The sequence below is a fragment of the Stigmatopora nigra genome, chromosome 22 (assembly GCF_051989575.1).
Source record: "Stigmatopora nigra isolate UIUO_SnigA chromosome 22, RoL_Snig_1.1, whole genome shotgun sequence".
NCBI lineage: Eukaryota > Metazoa > Chordata > Actinopteri > Syngnathiformes > Syngnathidae > Stigmatopora > Stigmatopora nigra.
In genome coordinates this window covers 8,041,942-8,064,481 of record NC_135529.1, presented here as the reverse complement: position 1 = coordinate 8,064,481, position 22,540 = coordinate 8,041,942, and the positions used below count along the sequence as shown (strand labels likewise).

The window sequence follows — 22,540 nt, the reverse complement described above, 5'->3', positions numbered from 1 at the left end:
TGGATTTCGAACAGGCTGGATTTCGTCTTGTCTTCCGGGGAGGGGGTCTCGGTTCTTTTTCGGCTGCGCGTGAGAGTGAAGGCGGCGTGCTTTGCATGGCTACTTATTAGAAATTGATCCGTGTTCTGCCTTTGTTCGGTTCAATCATCGATCAGCGAGCGCGGAACAGCGCAGGCTCCGCTAGCTACACCGATCTGGGATCAGCACCGTGGACAGCACCGCTTTTTTTTTTAACTGGGAGGGGGGACTTTTTCACCGGCTTCAATCTCCTTAGTTCGCCCGCACGGAAACTTTTAATACGCCGTCAGCTTTTGCTTCTCCAACGGTAACTTTTCACTTTTTTTATATCGTTTGGTGTCGACGGTAGCCTTAAATGTTCATTTCATGTCTGTTTTTTTTCGGAGCGACAGTATTTCAAGGCAAGTTTTTTTGGGGGGATGCTTGGGTTTGTTTGTGCAAGTGTTGTCGGTGAATTCCACGTTTGAGCGTTGATTTAAAAAAAGGGTCGTCCGTGTTCATCCACGTTTGTTTGTCTTCGGGGGAGATCTGCGATTATTACCTGGACTTTTGTGGCTTGCAGGCTAGCGAGAGGAAAGAAGGAAGGAAGGAAGGAATGTGGCAGGTGAGCGAGCACTTTGCTTTTCATCCACTAACGGCGACGGCACATTGTGTCTGTCTGTTCGACCCCCCCTTCCCGGCTTGACCGCACCGTTTTCCGCAAAGTTGAACGGGCGATCCACAAAAGCGAAGATCGCTTTATGTTATTGTTCTTTTCTTTTGTATTTGGAGGGGAAAAAAAGCAGCGGCGATGGTCGTTTCGGGCTCCCCACCCTCTCTCTCATCGAAGCCGCATAGGGCGACTCGACCGTGGGGGGCGGCGGCAGTGGCGGCAGTGGCGAGGGGCTGTGTAATTGTATTCCCCGCTAATGTTTGTAAATCAGCCTCGGCCGGCACAAGGGCACCATCTCCGCCGTCTGACTGATGTCGTGCATCATGACAAATGACAGGAGCATGGCAGCCCAAGCGCCCCCCACCACCACCACCAGCCCCCCAGCCCTCCTAACCGAGCAGGGACAATCACATCTGCTGTGTCGAGTGTTATTGCGGCTCCTGGCCGCTGGACCGCCCCGTCTTGCTGGCTGGCGTCCGCCCGGGACCAGCATCGCACGAGGGGGAACATTTCAAGCAAATTCAACCGAGGCGATTGGTAGAGATCTTCTCAATTGCCCTATTCGTCAGTGCACAGTCTTGCTTAAATATGTGACTCTTAATGTTATTCCCACAGTATTTTACAGTAGTAGTAGTACATTGTGTTGGGATTGAATAGGAAGGCACCCATCGTTTGCATTTGAGATGATGGACTGTGATTAGCAATACCAGACAGTGGAAAGCATCCAATTCTAATCTTGACATCATTACATTGTGGATGGCTGTACTTATATAGAAAACATGTTTGACTTTATCCCTGTCATTTAAAAAAAAATCAGTTGGGAATGTAGAAATGTACAGACTTTTTGAACACCATTGACGACTATAAAAAGAGTGAATTCTGCGGATAACAATCCCGAAGCGCATGTTTTGTTTGACACGGTAAATTGAGGTGATTCACAAAATTTGGAAAGAGAAGACCAATCAAGTGTCTGGTAACTTCATAGTGCAAAAGTTGAATCTAGATTTGCAAATTATTGATGAATTTGCCGTTGTTGTGGTTGAAAAGTTGATCATTAATCACTGATGTCGTCCATTTGATACTCCAATTGACTAGTCACTATTTTTACTATACTTGAATTCAACCTATTGAAAGTAAGCATCACCCTTTTCATGATAAAGTTTCTCAGGTAAATTTCACTTTTGCATTTGTATGACAAAAAAGTGCCATTTATACAAGCAGCAATGTAACTAAAATCAAAGTGTTAGCGCAGTAGAGTTGCATGTCGGAGTTGTCTAGGATAAATAATTCACCTGCAGGCTGATGAACAGAGGGCACAAAGAGTGTGAGGTGCTGAGGTGGGGTGACCTTGCTTCCTGCTGGCTGCAGGTCACACGGCCGTTGCTGTGGTAATCATTCACACCGGCCAGATGGCATTTCTGTGGGCGGGCGCGAAAAGGACGGGTCAGGGTCTCGCCTGCCAGACGTCACCAACAACCCCGGGCCAACATGGCACCTGGGGACCGCCTCTTTTTATTCATTTCATTTTTACCAATACATCACACTTCGCTTTTTTTGTCTCGTCTACGTCCAATTGCTTAGCATTCTCTTCCATGTCCAAGAATTTGTCAAAACGCAATGTATATCTACCCAAACCTAAAAAAAGGCGCTGTCTTAAATCCAGAACGCCGCTTGTTTCCTACGATGTTGCAACGCTGTGCTCATTTGGTGAAATAATGCCTGGATGATTTATCATTTCCTTGACCCCGTTCCCCCGCTCTTCTCTTCCACCCCAACGTAAGAAGCAGCAAGGCTTTTTTTTTCTCCATGGCGAACAAAAGCGGCGCTGCATTCGCCATGACTCAGTTGCTCTGGTGTCATCTCTAATCCACACACAGAGACAACAGTATTGCCAAACAGTGAAATTGCTTTGCAGGCCGGATGCCTCGGCTGGCAGCGCGCTAAGTGCGTAGTTTGCCAGTAGCTTCCGCGCACCCACACAAACACACACAAACACATTTCCAAGCGCTTGAACCATCCAATCTCAAATTGGCTGTGAAAATTGTGCTGTCTCTCATTCATTCATGCTTTTTATATTTATTTGCTGCTACTGTTAATGTCACATGTCTCGGTTCTAATCTCATTGTAGCGGAGACTAAAGCTGTCTGAGCGCCCCCGATCCTGTAGTATTTATCCTAATGACTACATGCTTTCAGTCCAAAGCCCAGTTGGCAGCGAGACTTTAAACTTGCCCTTCACTCTGGATACTGTACTGCAGGGTTCATGATTGATTACATTTTTTTTTTTTTTTTTGGAAACTTGTTTCACGGGTCGGCAGCCCTTTCCCAAACGTAAAAGGACGTATACTACCGCTACTTGACTCCTAAGGAGGGCCATGTCTGCTACAATCTGGCATCCTTTGGACAGTAGCAACAAAAAACAACAACAAAAATGAGAAAAAGTAGTTTTACACAAGCATCTGGGGTAAATTGAGATGTGAAATCCCGGAGCAATAACCCCCTGGTATATAAACGGCAAAAAAAAAAAAAAACATTAGAGCGTGAGAGGAGTGAAAAAGACTTTAGCGTTAAGCTGTTTAACCTCAGTGTGTAGCATTAGTGGTAGAGACTTCAAAGCAGATGCTTGAGCGGCGGAAGACGAATGACAAATGGGTTTAGAGAGCGCTACGTTCAGCATTCACACTTGAAGACTAGGCCTGTCATTAATGTCAGCTTAATCACTCTGACCTTCCTTCAAGTAGATTTCCATACCTATCCAATCATTTTTGCCGCGCTTGTGCTCCTGTCTTCACGCCGACGAATGCGCCCGCGTTTTGATAAGCTGCGTTGTGATGGGCTTCACTCACTAACTTAACGCCGCCGACGCACACGTATGTGCTCAAAGTCACGCTTACAAATCTGTTTCCCATTCATTAGTATGTTTGTACTTCAGTGTACTTTCTGTCGACTCGAATCATGATCAGTTTTTTTTTGTAAAAGTCAAACGCGTGTCTTTTATAACCGTGACGCACATTTTTTAAAGTACAAAATCGCGGAGCGGATGGATGTGTAATCGGAACACTTTGTTTTTCTTGGTTTTGCTGTGGTGACCCCTGTGGGGATAATTAGATGATAATTAGTGTAGCTATATATTAATGGTTCAAACTGAAAGATGAAGCTTGGCGCAGAATTTGTAAAACATTTTAACATTATTTTTGCTGGTTTAAAATTATAGGATAGGAATCGGATTGGTTTCAGCAAGTCAAAAAATGAGCATCAGAACATCCCTAATAATAATAATAACTGACATGGGTGGCTCGGTGGGTAAGTGGTTGGTGTGTTGGCTTCACAGTTTTACGGGGTCGTGGGTTTGAATCCAGGTCTGTGTGGAGTTTGCATTTTCTCCTTGGGCCTGCGTGGGTTTCCTCTGGCTACTCCGGTTTACTCGCACATTCAAAAAAACATGCATGGTAAGCTGATTGGACACTCTAAATTGCCCCTAGTGGTGAGTGTGAGCATGAATGGTTGTTTGTCTCCTTGTGATTGGGTGGTCCCCAATTCAGGGTGTCCCCCACCTCTGGCCTGAAGTCAGATGGGATAGGCTCCAGCACCCTCCGCGACCCAAGACCCAAAAATGAGATGAGATATCTCAAAGCAGTAGCCATTTTTAGGACAGCTTTCCTTTTTGGTCCAAGTGCACCCTTGCTAGATGAAGATGCTTCACAGAGATGCCTAATTTTTATTTTTATGTTTTTTTTCTTTTTTTACAGCAGTCTTCTTCTGCCCCGAGGCTGAAGCAATTGCTCGGCAGGAGTAAATAACCAGCTTTAACAAAACTTAAGGGACACATTAGTCTGTGGGAGGACTGCTTGCTAGTTGTAGGGCAGCCTCTTCTTCCTTCACGCTCAGGAAGCATCGGCAGCCAGGCAATGGCTCATCGGCATTAGTATAAAGCTGTGGCCTCTCTCCCCTGTTGACAGCCCCCCCCCCCCCCCCCCACCACACACACACACACACACACACCCCACCCTCTACCCAGCCAGTTCATATCGAGCTGTGTTTCCCCACCGCGGCCTTGGCTTTATTTGTTTTTACCAGCTGACGCCACTGCACACATATTGAGCAGCGGTCCTTTCTTGTTCATATCATAGCATTTCCGGTGAAAGGCCACCCCGACACACATTGTACGAGCCCCAGTCTCGACTTACCGTGCCCCACCTGGCCGAACGCATGTTGCGCTTTGTATTTTCTTTCCGACTGTATGTGTGGTTCTTGGATTGCATTGGATTGGATTGGATAACTTTATTCATCCCGTATTTGGGAAATTTCGTTGAAATTTCGTTGTCACAGTAGCAAAAGGGTGAGGATGCAGAAATAGGAAAGGCATTTTAGACATAAATAGATAGTTAATAAGTAAGTTATTAGATAAATACATGAATTACTATATAAATAAATAAGCGTGTTGCTGAAAAAAAAATATACACATAGATATATATATATAAACATACATACACATACATATATACATACACATACTTACTACTATATATATATATATATATATATATATATATATATATATATATATATATATATATGCACATACATATATATAATCACATATATACATACACATACATATATAAGATATAAGCACATAAACATACATATATATAAGCACATATATACATACACATAGATGTACATGCATGCATACGGTAGGTCCTATGTTGTTGGCCATGTAACATGTGATGAGGTACCCCCGAGATCAATGCTTCTCCTTCTTTGGGGAACTCGGCTGTTCTCGTTACACATTGTGGCTTGGCGACTGTTTCCCAGACAGCTGTTGGCTTGCTTCACGGTGGTCTTTGGAGTGTGGTCGACTTGTTATTATTTTTTACAAAGCGCTACTGTATTATACATAAAGTATGTAGTGGCGTAAAGCTGATAGATTGGTCTGCATGTCAGGTTCTTTTTTTTTTGTTCTTTCCAGTAGAACATAGCTAATTACGGCCTTATTCATCCCCAACAACGTGAGGGCGCGGAATAAATCCGAGTCACGCACTCGTGCTGCTTCACCAGAAAGGTGCAGACTGGGGCCCTAAAGCGAGCGAGTGGCTTCAAGAGGTATAGTTTATCATTTTTAATGGAGAGGAAGAGGAAGTAAAGATGTGAAGCTGGCCTATGTGATTTATGTCGACTCATTCTGGGGGAAGAAAAGAGCAAGTCCACACTATCGCACTTTCTTACAGTCTGTTATGAGACACTCCTACTCCAATCTTAGTCCTTTTACATTCTTGACTCTACACCTTTAAGTTTGGCTTGAAACGTCTACCTTTTTGTTACAAGTTCTTTGAAGGCTGTGCGGAAATTTTTATGTACAGTACTTAAGTGCCATATACTTTTTTTCCACCCTTCTGTTATGTTGTTTAGTTTAGCCTGTCAGAAAAAAACGTTATTTTACCATTTTACTTTTGTTACTTTAACATAGGATTTTTCTTGATTCCTGATAAAGTTAAAAAAATGCCTGCCTGAAAATGCTAATTATTTATGAATATTTTCATATTCATTTTGCATTCTTTGGGTTGTGCGGCTTATACTCGAGTACGATTTGTAATCCGAAAAATTATAGTATTATAAACTTTAAAAAAATATTCAATTGAATTTTTCCCAATGTGCAATAATAAGGGAAATAAAATAAAATATAGCATTTTGAGGCCATTGCCAACTCACATGGGGTCTCTCACTTGTATCCCAAAATGGCTGTTCCCTTAAACTTCGTAATTTCGTTCTTTTTGGTTTGAAGAAATTCACGATTTTTAAACTTATTATTCCAAGTAGGTGTTGTCTTTCCCTCGCCTGTTTCTTTTCAAATATTTACCCACAATGTCAAGGTATGACCTTGAATATGTTACTCTTTCATTATTATTTTTGTCTGAACTCAAAGTAAGATGTTAATGTTCAAACTCTGGCTTATAAAAATTCCTAAAATCAGGTATTTTCCAGTTTCCAGAACATTTTGGAAGAGCTGGCAGCTATTATTTTATTGCTATCCTCTCCCATTCAAATGGGATTGGACGCCTGATGCCAACAGAGACGGCAAATGAGTTAATGGTAGCCCTGGGGGTGGTACTTTTATGTACTCCAAAATGTACCACAACGTTGGTATTGAGAATTCTGGTAGATACTAAAGTGCTCTTCTCAGTTTCTGGAAACGACAATGTAACGTCCTTTGTCACATATTTGTTCAGTTTGGTAGTGAAGGGATAAAATCTTTACTTCAGACATGAAAAAAACACATGTAGTAGTGGAAAGCAATGGGGTATCGACTACAGTTTGAAACGGTTAGCTTTGCTAGCGTGTAATATAGTCCTCGAGGCTATTCTGCATTTCTTCCCAGTCTCTCGAGTGCTTTCAAGACCTTGTAAGCTTAATTATATGCAGCTGAAAACTGTAAGCAGGTCACTATTTTTATCTTTTAAATGTAGTAGTTGAGGTTACCATCCACAATGGCGATAATACACATAAACATTATGACATGTGGTCTATTTGTACGTCAATAGGTGAAAAGGGAACAAAGACGTGAATGGAAGTAGCCTCCATTTTTTTTCTTTCAATTTCCCTTGTTAGCCTCTGACTGCAATACTGACTGTAGTGTCTTTTCCAGATGAATTTTACAGTATATTTTCCTCCTGTCTCCCGCTTTTCCATTTCTTGCGCTCACTCCTCAGCAGTTTTCCCCTGACAGGTTCCACAGTGTTTTAGAGGGGATGGATTTAATTGCTCTGTGGGGATTGGTTGGATGTGCCGGGCTCGGCTGTTTAATTAGTGTACCCTGCCGGGATTGGTTTAATGCTTCATGATCTTGAAATTGTCTGATTGTTCAGCCCTCTGGGGACTCTCGCTGCCTACATAGACCAGCAGGTTTAGCTAAACATTGCTCCAGGCTTGCGGCAGAACGCCTTGAGGAACTGGAATTTGGAGGGTGGAGTGGGGGGTCAACGGAAAAGATAAACCACGGGCCATGTATTTGTAGTCCTGAATATAGAATTGGAGAGAAATTAGCTAAAGTTGTTTGGGAAATGGCAAATTCATGGAAAGGTCATATTTAAGCTACAGTACAGTACAGTAATTCCTCGATTATTGCGGTTAATGTAGACCAGACATGGCCGAGATAAATGAAAAACCGCAAAGTAGGGTCAAAAAAGATATATATATTTTTTACTTCTGTGCTAAGTCCTATTAGCAAATGGGGGAAAGGGGAGTGGCTTCCGCTTGCGAGTTTCAGTGTGGATTTTCACATTTTTATGAACATACACTAAAAAAATATAATTACAAAAAATCCTGAGAAAAAAGAATCCGTGATGTAGTGAAGTTTGAAGCTGCGATATTCGAGGGATTACTGTATTTCTTTTGGATACACAGGCAAAAATACGTGGAGTTTTGGACAGTTTGGTGGGCTACCTTTTGAAACCCGCCAAACGTTGTCTTATTATGACGATCTGTGAATTATGCCCGTGGTCACCTTGAGTTACCGTAGCTGCACAGATTACATTTGTGTGAAAGGTTTGGGGCGTGTCTGCGTCCCCTCGACGGCCTTCTACGGGATGTCCTTGATTTAGTTCAATCACGCCAGTGTTTTTTTGACCTCAAGAGTAAATGTACTTGGCATCAGATCACGGATAAGGAGGAGCGTGCTAGCCCAGTCCGGCATAGATTATATTTATCGAAGGCTAAACTCAATCCCAATCCTCAAACTTATCGAGCCTATGCTTCAAAACAAGTCAACCGTTGTCTGGTCACAACAATCTGGTCCACTTGGACTTAACTCTTCAGGTATAGAGATGCTTTTGTGGACTAAATGGTGCTAACTCCTGGGTCTCATATTCCCTCCTCTGTTTGTTTCCTGTGGCGTTTACATCGTTACTCGGAGACCTCGCACGGATGCGCATCATCACCACGGCGATTGAACACATGGTAACTGAGCTGCTCCCAAATGAGTTCCATCCTCGATTCGTATCCCCCCCGATCTCGTTGGCTCTCTGGGGGAGATGCCCTGATTATTGAGTGACTTTGTACTGGGGTTGAGGGTCCCCCCCCTCCCCAGCTGTTTGGCTTGTTGCTGTTTTGCTGCAATGATGACAAATTGACGAATATTTCATTCTTCTGGAATAATGTTATTTTGTTGCAAGAGGATATTTATTTGAGGCTCCTTCCAGAAGTGGGTGATATTTTACATCCTACCCTTCAGATTTTAAATAGTACACATTAAAGGTCCTAAAAAAGCAGTTTATGAGCAAATTTAGAGGCTAAATCTAACAGTTAACCTTGATTAAATGTCTCACTATGCCTCATGTAATACGTTCCAATAAGAGGACTGGTATTTTTCCTTCTGTCATTTTAGTCTGCAGTTATGAAGATAAACTGGTACTCCAAAGTAAATGCTAACATCAGTTTGAATTTGCAACTTTGCTATTGTCATGATGCTAAATATTTTAAATGCATAAAAAATAATCATGGAATAAAACTAAAATCAGTGATCAGTAGGATGAGATAATCAATGCTTTTATTGTTTATCACCTATTATATAGCAATAAAAATGAAGGTCTATATTTTAAGAATTTTAAAGCAAATATGACTGAAATGACCCTGAATTATGCTTAGATGAAGATGACCCTTTAATTTTGATAGTTCCGCTATATACCTTTTAAGGAAAAAAATGTCTTGTCATTCAAAAGCAATAGTGTTTGTTTGGTTTAATTCATTTTTAAACTAGAAAAACATTTAGGAAAACATTTAGGTAAAAAAGCAAAAAAAGCAGCACGCCATTTTCTAATCAACCATTTTCTAATCAACCACCATATAATCAACAAACATTCTCTTCTCACGACATAGCATCCATACCATACATGCTTAAACACAATAACACCAAGAATCTCTGATAACTCCCCCCAAACATAATAATCGAGAGCCCCTTCTCACTCGGAATTGATATTGCAATCCCCCAATGGCCACACGGCCACGGCTGTGCGTCCAGCGTCCGTCTAGACGTGCGCTATCATTAACCTGCCGTGACCTCTACCTCTGTCCAATTGGCTCTAGCATCCCCTGCAGTCTAGCCACACAAGCTCCGCCTGTCCGCAGGGAGACGGGGCTTCTCTGGACCGTCCATTAGAGCCACTAGCCTCCGCCGCGGGCTTTAATAGGCCAAGTGGCCGGAGCATCTTTCAGACTGCTGAATAATTCACAACGTCTGGGCACTGTCTCGTCCCGGGGCACAGGGGGAGGTGAACTGGGGTGCAGGGGTTAATAACAGGTCTGTCAGTAGCTGCTCAAACCCACCCCCCCAAACACCACCTCCGACGACGCGCCCAGCCGGCCCCTCCTTGCGTCCGAAACAATCCTATTCGGTTGATTAGATTTTTCAAAATGGATCAATTTTTAATCAGCGGAGCATCTGACTATGGTCAATACTATCGTGGATGGGAAGACAGTTGCTGGACAGCTGTCTTTATTTGGAGGAATGTTTGCCTTCTTTTTTAATGGGACAAGCCTAAGAATGCTTAGACTAATGAAGTCTTTCATTTGTTGTTGGGTTAGGTGCCTTCTTTTTTTTTTTACTTTGTGTGATGATGACATTTGACTAGTTAGGGCAAGGGTGTCAAACTCGGGTTGGTTCGCGGGCCGCTTTAACGTCAACTTGATCTCACGTGGGCCGGACCATTTTAGATATAATATTTAGATTTTTTTAATAAATTGATTAAAAGAACTGGATTAAAAGCCCTGAATATTCTTTTTTTTATAGATTTAAAACAATGTTTATTTTAGCTTTTTTAAAATATATTTTTAGATTTTACAAAATGATTTTTGAACTAAAAACACAGAAAAAAATGCTTAAAAAATTACAATTATTGATTTAAAAGAGGGAAAATCAGGAAATTTAATATACATCTATACTTTTCATTTTAATTTGATCCTAAAACAGAAAGTCGGCACTCATGATTTACGTTCCCGGGCCACGCAAAATGATGCAGCGGGCCAAAGTTGGCCCAGGGTCCGCCACTTTGATACTGGTGAGTTGGAGTATGTTCTTTCATTTCTCAACATTTTTTTCAGTCAAAACAAACATGCGCCATCGAACAACAGTTTTCGGTTGCTGAATAGTTGTAACTTATACTCTGATTTATTAAACATATCTCACGATGTTGTGACAATTCTATTTACAGACATGACACATAACATTAAAATTTCCGTTTAGTTTTAGGACCACCTGCATGTCACTACAGCAAATAATAAAAAAGGCGGAGCCTAATTAACCAGACATCCATATATGCCACCTTTACATTATATGTAAATAAAACGGTGTCCTTTTTAAGTAATAATATGTTTTAGTAAGCAAGGTCAAATAATGCAACGTGCTGTAAAATCAATACTGTTCTGTCCTGATGGGAGTAAATCATTTATCAAAGTCAAAAGAATAGATCGATAATATCACAACACATAACAACAACAACACATTGCGTCCAAAGAAAAAGCCATGCTATTTAAAATGATTTCTTTGTCGGACACATGTCTAAAACTAACCCCAAAAGTATTATTGGGGGAGACTCAAATGGTAAACTAAGTTGAGCTATTGTGGATTGCTGTTCATCAGGATTGTGTAAGAAGAAAGAAAAACTAGAATAGCATTAAAAGCTGAATAGACTTTGTTGGGAAGTCCACACAAAAGAAACTCAGTGTGACTTCAATAAATCAAGGAGTGTAAATAGAGTCAACCTGATTTACATTTGAGGTAACTTTTGACTTAAGTGTCCGTGTCTGATTGATGATCAGGATTTGAATTCCCAACTGCCAATTTCTCTTTAAAAAATGCAATCCAAAAACAGATTTTGCTAAAATGTACTTTTTGTTACCACGAGTTGCTGTATTTGAATACCTTTTGACTTATTTATGTAGTTCTTGTTAACTTCGAGGGTCAATACGAATCAATCCGATTGCCTCAAAAGAAATTGAATGATAATTTTGAGATACGAAGTCAGTAAAATGACTTTATTCCATTTATTTTAAAACAGGGACTGATAACAAAAAATCTAGCAATTTCTTAATGTTTTTTAATTGTGATAATCACTAAAATTGGCATTTTAACAAGAAACATGAAGTTGTTACTCATAATTAGGGTAGGATAAAACTTTATTTATAGACACACATTATAGACATTGTAGACTTAGGTAAAAAAACGAAATACCAAAATGCAATAAAAAAAAGACAGAAAAGCAGCAAAAACACAAACCAAGCAAGATAAATTATTTTATTTTATTATTATTATTGCCTTAATTAATTAATTAATTAATTAATTATAATTAATTAATTAATTAATAATAATTAATTGAAAATTGAAATCTACTTTTATTTGTGTTGGCATATGTCAAGCAGATATGTCACCTTTTAAATGAACAATTGGCTACTAGCTGCATTTTCGTTTGTACCTTTTTAGCCATTTTAGCATAAACTAGTGACACTGCCGGTGTGTCGTGACTGTCTTGCCCTCTAACCGGTTGTGCCCTGGCTGTCTGTTTAATATGCAAAGGCGGTCATTCAGGGAGTAATCCGGACCAGTGTAAACCAAACGGCTGCAATCATTAGCTGGGCTGCCGAGCAACGCTCCATCATTTTGTTAGTACATTTGGAGAAGATCCGCCCCCTCCGATCCCCCAGACGGGCCGAATTTTCCCCCGTTGCCGTCTTTGAGTCGAGCAGAGGACTGCTTCTAAAAAAACAACCCAAACAACAACCAGAGTAAATACACTGTAAGTGGAGTTACTTAATGGGACGTTTTGCATGCTTCATTTGCAACTATGGATTGAAGGTCCATTAAAAGACATCAATGTTGTCTTGGAGTACAGCGGAGAGTTTGAAGTTACGTAAGATGGATGGATTTTGTAACGTCTTCTCTTTCTTGTCGGAAAAATGTGATTGGGAACAGGAGTTTTGAAAATAAAACAAATTGGATTTACAAAATATTTGGACTCTGACACTATTGCTCTTATTCTGCAGCATTTCTTTGATAGGCTGATGCAAGCATGACTCCGCGTAGTACCATACATGCCCTGAGGGAAATATTACTGTTATTTATGAGAACCTTTTTAGCCCAAGTTCAATAGCAGCAGTCTGATGGTCAGTGTACAGAGGGACTATCTGGCAAAAGGAAAGGGGGAGGGATTTCAGACCTGGCGTCAGCCACTTTGACAAGCTCTTATTTACCGTCTAGATCTATGACTCATTTTATGTACCCAATCGTAAAGCGCTGAGATTTATCGAAGGTAACGGGACGGTGGGGAATACCCCACGAGACTGGCACATTTGCTACAGATTCTCCGAGAAGTTCACGTCATGGGGCCTTGATATGGAAGTCTATATCTCAGTTAGATAAAGACACTTGATTCGTTTGTCCCGTTAAGAAAAAAACAAGGGTGATAAGAATGGGATGGGTTAATAGATGACCGTGGGAGGATTAATAGCAGATTATTGGTCAGATATCGTGACCTTCTGGTTGAGGGATCTGCTACGAGCCCACCGTCGATCAAGGCGAGCTTCGTGAACATACTGTGGAGCTTTGGAGGCTTTGTATTACATTGTTGACATCCTCCGTGAGCATGTACTATGCCATGCCCCATTAATATCAATGGGAAGAGCAAAAACAAAAAGGAATTGTAAACTGCCTTTGTTCTGACAAGGATTGCTATCTTCCCACAGCTGAAAATGGAATCAAACTTCCATTGTTGTGGAAACAGTTTAATCCAATCGTGATCTGATGTAACAAAGTGCCACAATATCGTTCTATGCATACATAATTGTAGCCGACTTAGCCCCGTCACTTTACATTAACCTCCGCCGCAACATGAGACGGGCTTCGCTAATCTGCCATTGTTAGCTTTGGCAGTGTGGAGCAAGTGCAAAACACATTTGGCACTTAATTGTCAAGTAAATGCTTTAGAATGACACTGGGCCTCATCTGCTGTTTGAGAGAATATTCTTGAAATGGAATGATCATATTGCGGTATCTCTCAAATTCGTGAACGGACGTTTGGTCGCCGGTCAAATGTACTTGGATATTAAACAGTACTTAGATATTAAACTCTCTCTTAGATATTAAACTCTCTCTCTTAGATGTTAAACTCTCTCTCTTAGATGTTAAACTCTCTCTTAGATAGTAAACTCTCTCTCATGAATATCATTTTGAGAGCTGGTTTCAACAGTAAACTCTCTGTCACCATTTGACCGGCGACCAAAAGGGACCAAAAGACCAGGGACCAAAAGACCAGCAACCAAAAGGGACAAAAAGACCGGCGACCAAAAGACCAGCAACCAAAAGACCAGCAACCAAAAGACCAGCAACCAAAAGACCAGCGACCAAACGTCCGAGCACTCTCAAATTGAGTCACAGGCCAATGAGTGGTAGGCCGACTCTCCTCATTGACTCACTTACTTTTTGCCAGCTACTTTAATCACCAAAGACCTTTTAAATTCACTGCACGCGAGCGGCCCATATGCACACGCCATGGCTTGACGTTTAGTCTCCCATCGCCGTTTGTTCAAAATGTTCAGCGGCCGACGTGAGACCGTACAATCCCATGCCGTTAGCCAACGGCGGCCAAGTGACCTCACGCACCACAATATGGCAGCATGTGCAGTCCCATCAAAGCGTTTGACTCCCACGTCTCCCGCTGAATGCGGTTTTGCAACTTAAAACAAAAAGCTGATTGGTCCCTCTGTCAAGCTCCCCTTCCCCTCGGATGAGGTCTCAGCCCGGGAGGTAAAATAACTCAAATTTCTCATGTGCTATGCCATTTTGTCACTTTGCCTGTTCCACTTATTCAGTGTTTTTCTTTTTTTTTTCTCTTTTTTTTTTGACTTGCTGAGCTTGAGGGGATGCGAGTGCCATTTCGCACCCAGATCTGAGTTGTGTTGATTGAATTAGACAAAGTCGGGAGATAATTAAGAACCGCAAGGCGCTGCAAAACTGTCTGCTTGGTGAAAATGAGACGCTGCCACATCAATGAGCTAGCTGCCTCTGCTTGATGTCAGTGGCGGGTTATATCAGTTGACACTCTTACCTCCTTTCCCTTTAATGTTTCTCCAAATATGATTAATCATACACTGTACAAGCATTGCTTCTGACAAGAGTAGTGCATTTTCACAGCTTTGTGTGTTCCGATCAGGATTCAAAGCTGCCAAGTGCAGTTTTTGCTAAATGCATCGTCTTAAAGAGGTGTGTCTGAGTTCACGTTAAAAACAATCAAATTGAATATCTAAGCGCTTTGGTTTATTTAACTTGGTTATTTATTTATTTTTGCACATGCTCATTTGTAGCAGTATTCACATTCTGAGTTGCGTGAATAGTAAAAAGTCATTCAATACATACAGCCAGTAAGGCAAAATATGATAATAATTTTCAGTTTAGTAGAAAATTCATGGTTGAGTCTGCTTCACAAATGTGTTATTGTGGCTTTCTCTTTCTTTTTTGTCCAATTATTAACCCTCCTACTTTATAAAGTGGTGATTCTTCTCCTGGATTGGATAGGTACCATATTTTCTTGCATATAAGCCGCGTTTTTTACAAAAAAAATACAGCATGCGACGATTTTTCGTAAAATTCAACGATTTAAAGGCCATTTTAAGGACGCGGCTTATACGCAGAGTCGGTCAATAGCCGAGAAAATACAGTAACCGGGTGACTTTAATGCTGAAAATGTGGTCTAGCTGAGCTCCAATATTCAGGCATGGTAGAAACTTCTGTTTATGCAAGAGTCTGGCTGTGTGGCTTTTGTGTTTGTGTTGGCCAGAATGCGTAAAAGGGCAGCGAATGTTCGGCGGGCCCCCGAAGGGGCCGCGCCGTAGGCACGGAGGGCGGAAGAGCAGAGGAACACTGTGTCAAAGGCTAATTTTCAAAGCCACTCACGGGCGCTCATCTCTCACTGTGAAGTGGCAAGCGTGGCAAGTGGCTTGTGCGTTGTCATGGATACCAAAGCACGGGACCCCAGAGATGGGGAGCGGGGGACCAATGGCTGCCCCGTCTATAGGATTCCTGTCAACTCGGACCTGATAGATGGCGGTGACGGATCATTTGTCATATTCTAATTGTTCCCAGCAAACACACAATGCCGGCTAGTAGAAACGCTAATGTGGCGCTAGGCTAATAAAGTGACGAAAAGCCAAGGAATTGGGTAAATCGCCGTCCTCCGTCTATTCCGTTTAAGGAGACAATGGCTCTGTTGTCGTAGCTGGGCCGACTGGTTAGAGCCGAGAAAGGAGAAAAAGCGCGGCTAACGGAATAAAACGAGACAATCGTAAAGCAAACGGCAGTCACTTCTCCGTATCGACGTGGCTAGGTGGGGGGAACGTCTGGGAGGGACGAGTGTTGACGGCAGAGGGAAGAACAACAAGAGTTGTTTTAACACTACCCTCATCTCTCTCTCTCTCTGGCCTATAAAAAGGGGGAAGGAGAATGTTTGTCAGTGAGAAGAAATACGGGAGATGGGTAACTGGGGATGAAGGGGGTGTGGGGGGGTCAGGACTTTTATCTGCTAGCTTCTGGAATTGCCTGAGCTGAGTACAAATGACTCTGGATACACAAAGGTGGCATTTGTTCTCACTTGTTTTGGCTCAGGCTCTGTATCCTTTCCCTTTACAACTGGGAATTTCCGGACGAAAAGGCTACGATTATTGTGATAATCGATCAAGGAATCTGATTTAGAACCAGAACATTCTTCAGGATATTATTTCGAATTGGTAGTGGAAGTTTTTGTATTAATAGAACAGGTTTTTCATTATGTTTAATTCACTAAGTGAATTAAGGCGCACTTAAAAAGTCTAAAATTTTCTCCAAAATAGACAAGGGCGCCTTATAATCCAGTGTGCTTTACATATGGAAACTTTTTTTTAAAATGTGTCATTGATTAAGGGTGCGCCTTATAATGCAGTGCGCCTTATAGTCGTAAAAATATGGTATATGTATTCAACTCGTACCGGATTTAAGCATTGTTACTGTCTTAGTTGGAGAGGTTCATTCTTTACATTACAAGTTATAAGAAGTGACGGTTGTACGGTTTGAATATTGCTTATGTCCTGTCTTTTCACATCCGTTTGGATAGAAATTGGGCTTGAAATAGACCTTTTTTTGCTTTACTTTGCTTGTTGTACATCAGCCTTCTCTGAAGCCATATCTGTAAGCCAGTCAGAATTAAGTCTGATGGCTGCGTAGACGACAGTGACAGGTAGTTGAAGTCGTCTGTATGTGGTCTACTCGGCTGTCTTTTGGATTATGTAAAACGCAATGAGGTGGCGTTGTATCGCTTTGCCCTCACAGCGCCCCGTTTTTCCAAACACACCCGGCGCCAGGTTACATCACGTGAATATTCCGCAAAGAAAAATAGAAGCTTCTCATTTGTAACCCATAAGAAATCCCCACTCTCGGGAAAGTGGTCGATAGCATCAACTCAGCTGGAGGCTTGAACGTCTGATGGAGTTTTGACGTTTGTACATCAACGCCAACGTTTAATGTGTGATCTGTTTTTCTCTGGTAACCTGGCCCTCTTGTACCCTACTCCTCATTTGGCCAATTACTACACCCGTGGTGAGAACAAACAGTTTCCCTACTTAATAATTCACATCACATTCATCTGATACTACTCGCTTACCACGGGCAATTTAGTAGTTGAATAATTCTCTGAAAAATGATTTTATTATCGCCATGTGTTATGAATGTGGCTGGAGAACGCGGAGAGTAGAGTGGAGGATTGGAAAATTGCACCCAGGCTAGGTAATGTCTTCTAATGTTCTCTGCCATATGCATTGTTTTCAGGGCTCATCGGTTTTACATCGATTCCCACTGAAGTGTTTAATTGCATCATGAATATGATCTAATTCCGTCCTTTTCTCTGAAAGTGGAGCATGCTCTGCAAATGATGTACAGCCTTGACAGCTTCACATCACCATGTATTTTATATGGAATGTAAATTATAGTGTTAAATTAGCCTGGAAAGATAACTAGCTGGCGCAGGGGTGGGGGGAATGGACTCAACAGTTTAATTTAGCGGCAAAAGGCCGTGAAGGGATAAATCACATTTTTTCTCCTCGCTTGCTGTACTGTTCCATATTAGGCTTTATTTTTCTATTATTTTTTTTACTGGTGATGTCGGTTTGGTTTTTCTCAATTGCCCCAACAACTTGCTCGGAAGTTGTGGTGTCAGTTCACTGGTTAGGAATGTTTCAATTGGGGAAGACAGTCTGGTAGATGTTCTTTTAATCGCATGTATTTTTAAAGCCGGTTATGGTGAAAGGCTCGTAGTGTGACTGCCAGAATTCTGCCGGCAAAACAACTGGAAAACTGTGAAATAGATGTTAAAAAAACGGAGTGTGAAAATGCATTTAATGGTAGATTTTGGATGATTTTTGGTCTGCGATCCATAGCGTTTATGGTGTGACGACCTTAACCGGACGTTTGGTCGCTGGTCTTTTGGTCGCCAGTCAAATGTACTTAGATAATAAACAGTACTTGGATATTGAACTCTCTTTCTTAGATATTAAACTCTCTCTCATGAATATAATTTTTTAGAGCTGACTTCAACAGTAAACTCTCTTTCACCATTTGACCGGCGACCAAAAGGGACTAAATGACCGACAACCAAAAGACCAGCGACCAAACGTCCGAGCACCGCTGACGATACTGGATTTTATTTTGGTTTTCTCCCTCTCAACTGGGATTGGAATCATATTCTAGTCCAGTTCTCACAAGGGTGCAATTCTAACAATCAGTGGATTTCTAGAGTACTAAATTTGACTTGTTTTTGTTCTATTATTTAGCACATAATGCTTACCTCTGCTGTAAACCTACAACGTCATTGTTTGCCCACTGGCTTGAGCAACCCCAACACCCAGACCCCCCACATTTCTTGTCCACGTCTAAATCTCGTTTTAACTGACCTTCACTACTCCTCCCTTAATCCCATAGGAAGTGACCACCCTATTCCAAGAAATTAACCTCCTTCACCCCCAAAAAAAGGCAAGATAACCCCAGATGAAGCCTTCTTCCATGCATAGTTATATCCTGAAGACCAAATAGCCTTGGTATGAACTGACATTCAATGCAATTGGATGCCCGAAAAGCACCCAAACCCAAATGTCATACACTAGTTTTGCTCATGTCATACCTGCGTAGTGATATTTGGACTGAAAAGCACCACTTAGCACCAAACAAACTCCTCGTTCTTTGAATTCCTCTTTACTGTACGCTGCTGGTTTTGACACCTCTCCGGAGGAAAAGGGCCCTTAAATCATCAAGTGGGGGCTGTAGTTGTTTTCCTTGTTGTTTTCATCTCTCGGGGTAAGCTTTTGGGGAGGAATTGGGATGTTAAATGAGCTAGGAAAGGCCCTGCTGAGGTTTTTTTTTTTTTTCCCCTCTCAAAGGGTTGAGTCAGTCAGTCGAGAATCGCAGCGCAGCGTTTGAGGCGGCTGTGTGAAGTCATTTTCCGGGAGCGCGAGCGGGAGAGGGCTACGGATTAGCCAGCGCCTCTGAGCCGGAACAAGTCTGTCTGGGAAGGGATGAAGGCTGCAAACCACAGATCTAATTCCCGCTCACACTGCTCGACAGCAGAGACGCTCGTAACGCAGCCTGTGTGAATTAGGCCCATTTGCTCCCCTCCGTCTGAAACGTAGCAACAGAATGGGAGATGTTGACAACTTCTCACATCCTTTCCCAATCTCCTGACACTTCCATTTTTTTTATTTGTTTGTTTGTTTTAGCTCATCTCTCAAGCTGTCTTAAAACTTGTATTCAGTGTTTTTCATTGTTTTTGCGCCACTGTTTGTTGACATTTAAAACGGATGTATTGAAACATACGTTGGAAGAACAAATGGCAACTTTTGACCAAAGTCATTCACTTTTTTTGTATAATTAAAGATGATTATTCTTTCTATCAATGCCCAATACTAGTATAAATATTTGTTTAAAAATGCCCTTAAACAAAAAAACAGGATTCAAGGTATATTTCAGCCAATGATTTGAACTGTAAAACCATGCTATGTTAACAAAGGGTCATTACAAGTCAATTTGAGAGAAAATTGATAAATAATATCCTCAAATTTTTGTTTCTAATCTTGCTTTTTCAAAAACATAACCAAATGAGGTTCAATTCTTTGCATTACCAGCAAAAGTTCACCAAAAGTGAACTCTTTGTCAACACCCTTGGCCTTCTGGTGGCATGCTTAAAAACGGCAACCCTTTTTAAAGTTTTTGCCTTTTTAATATGTGAATCGCTTTGCCTTTAGTGATGCAATTGCCCCGAAGTTGGGAAACGTTCATAAGGTCGTTAGCTCTTATATTTCCTGGCCTATTTCTTCCCCCTTAGCAGACATTGGCGGACCCCTACCCTCTGCTTCCTCCAGAACCAAATCGAAGCCGTTGGTCACTTGAAATCTGCACAAAGCGAGGTCGGGCGCCGAGATCAATGCATTTGACCCAGATACATCGGCCGCGCTCGTCTTAGCGATTTGCCACAATTTGCTCGTAAGCTAACGACTCCAGAAGACATTATAAGTGGGGAGAACCATTTGCTATGAAATGGCGGCATCGGTGCTGTTTTATTTTGTTTTCTCTTTCATTCTAAAAGGATTTATAAGCCCAACCTCCGAAATCAATTGCTTTGCTTTAGTGTTAAAGCTGTTTTTTTTTAAAGCGGTACCGTCTGGTAGGAATGATTGAGATGTTTGTGTAGCAGCCCCCCTCCCTCCATGCTCTGTCTGTTGTACTTGTCACTCCTATCAGAGCCCTCTGCAACCTCCAAGCCCAGTAATGAGTTGTATTACACGCTCTGTGGTGGGAATGTCTGGTGTTAGGAAGCAGTGTTCAATCTTGGTGCTATGAATAGATGGGAAAGGGGAAGGTACTTTGTAGGCCTTGAAAGTCAACCAACTGAAACGGGCAGTACGGAGTGACGGAACTCGTTGATTGGTCTGCAGGATCTGATTCTTCGAGACTCTTTGCTGATTGGCTACAAATGAGAGAAATGTTCGGGCATTTTGGCTTGTTTTTCGCCCGTTTTTCACTTTTACAAATGGCTACCAAATGGAAATACTTATTTTTGTTCTGCTCATTCGTCACTCGAGCCTTTTATTCTGACCTTTCCGTAATAACTAGGAAGCTACATAGCTAAGGGCTAAGTGATTTCAAGAAGCTCAGTTCTCATTGTCTTTTGGAGGAAAGTATTTTATACTTAGATGGCAAACAAACTCCATCGGCTTTAAAAACATAGCAGCCTGTAATCTTTTGTTATTTTACATACAAATTGCATTCTGGGCGATGCATTCATCATTGCTCATATTCGGCCCACACTTAAATGAAAAATGTTTCTGAGATGAATAATGGATCCCCACTGTAGTATAATTGTGTGTGTCTTGAATATGGTTGATTCCCGCCTCTGCTTTTCTACACATTCTCTTTTTACTGGCTCAGATGGAGTTTGAGAGCAGATTATTCCCTTGTTACATTACCTGCACTTCAAGTATTGTTGTATACTAGCAAAACTATCATTTTGTGTGCATGCATTTCCTAGCAGCCTACTAACATACAGTAATTCATCGATTATCAGTTCAAAGGTACACTCTAAGCCACATGTGTCAAAGTGGCGGGCTGGGGGCCAAATCTGGCCCGCCACATCACTTTGTGTGGCCTGGAAATGAAAATCATGAGTGCTGACTTTCTGTTTTAGGATGAAATTAAAATGAAGAGTGTAGATGTATATTAAATTTCCTGATTTTCTCCCTTATAAATCAATAATTGTAATTCTTTAATCCTTTTTTTCAGTTTTTTAGTTCAAAAATCATTTTGTAAAATCTAAAAATATATTGAAAAAAAGCTAAAATAAACATTGTTTTAGATCAATCAAAAACTGAATTTTCAAGGCGTTTAATCCAGTTATTTTAATCCATTTATGAAAAAAAATCTAAATATATCTAAAATGGTCTGGCCCACCGGGAATCAAGTTGACGTTATTCCATGATCGGCTGGTGTTAACTATCATTTCAGACAATATCGTATAATATTTGAAAAATATAAATTGCAAAGCCAGCCACACCATGTGAAAAAGTGGCATTTATAATTCGTAAAATACGGAATGCCAGATTTGACGCAGTTTCCGGCATTATTCTAGCTGTAATTGAGGAAGGCATGAAGGTTTTGACGCAGACGTCGGTTTGTAATCCCAGCAGAAATGTTCTCCTTAGGAAACATTTCTCATTCGTTTTGGATGCACGACTGCCTCACTCCAACCTTCTGCCACGTTTAAAAGCAGGCAAAGACTCTGGCAGCACACTCTGTCGTGCTCTACTTGCTCCTGACGCTTTCCGCCGTCCCCATAGTCTCCAAGCTCGTCCTGGGAGACACCCTGACACCAGAGTTACAGATGGGAAGCATCGGACCGAGAAAGCCGGTGTCACAACGCGGATTGGAATTCACAATTGGGACGAAATACCAAACAAATACGCCCGCCACGTGTATGCTTTTTCACAGTTTGTTCACCCAGCTGTTTCCCCGGCTTTGTCCCGCTTGTCTCATCACCAAAACCTGACTGCGGGTGGCTCGTAATAGTCTGCTATTTGTTCCGCGTGACTCCCTTTTTTTCTTAGACTGGGTGCTCTTTTTTTTAGAAGTATAGTCGCTACTTCTCATCCTGCTTGTTCAGTCAAAGACGGATCTAGAAGTACTTATGTACTGTACTTGCTTTTGCTGATATAAGCTTGACGATCAAAGGAGAGTACGGGACAATTATTCCTTCTCAGTTAAGTGTCCTTTGATTCCCACCTGAGTTTAATCAGTGGAAATTGATAAAAATATGCT

The 22,540-nt window shown here is 41.5% G+C and overlaps 1 protein-coding gene across 3 annotated transcripts in view; it reads left to right on the top strand.

The window, feature by feature from the left end:
- The window catches only part of LOC144215741 (homeobox protein cut-like 2), an 83,373-nt gene that overhangs the window by 407 nt on the left and 60,426 nt on the right, over window positions 1–22,540 (top strand). Inside the window, exon 1 of one of the 3 annotated variants that reach the window (XM_077744856.1) lies at window positions 14–325. The exons of the other annotated variants lie outside the window; for them this stretch is intronic. The gene's annotated coding sequence lies outside the window, so the exon portion shown is untranslated. Of the gene's footprint in view, window positions 1–13; window positions 326–22,540 lie in introns of those variants that run through there. 3 annotated transcript variants of the gene reach the window in all.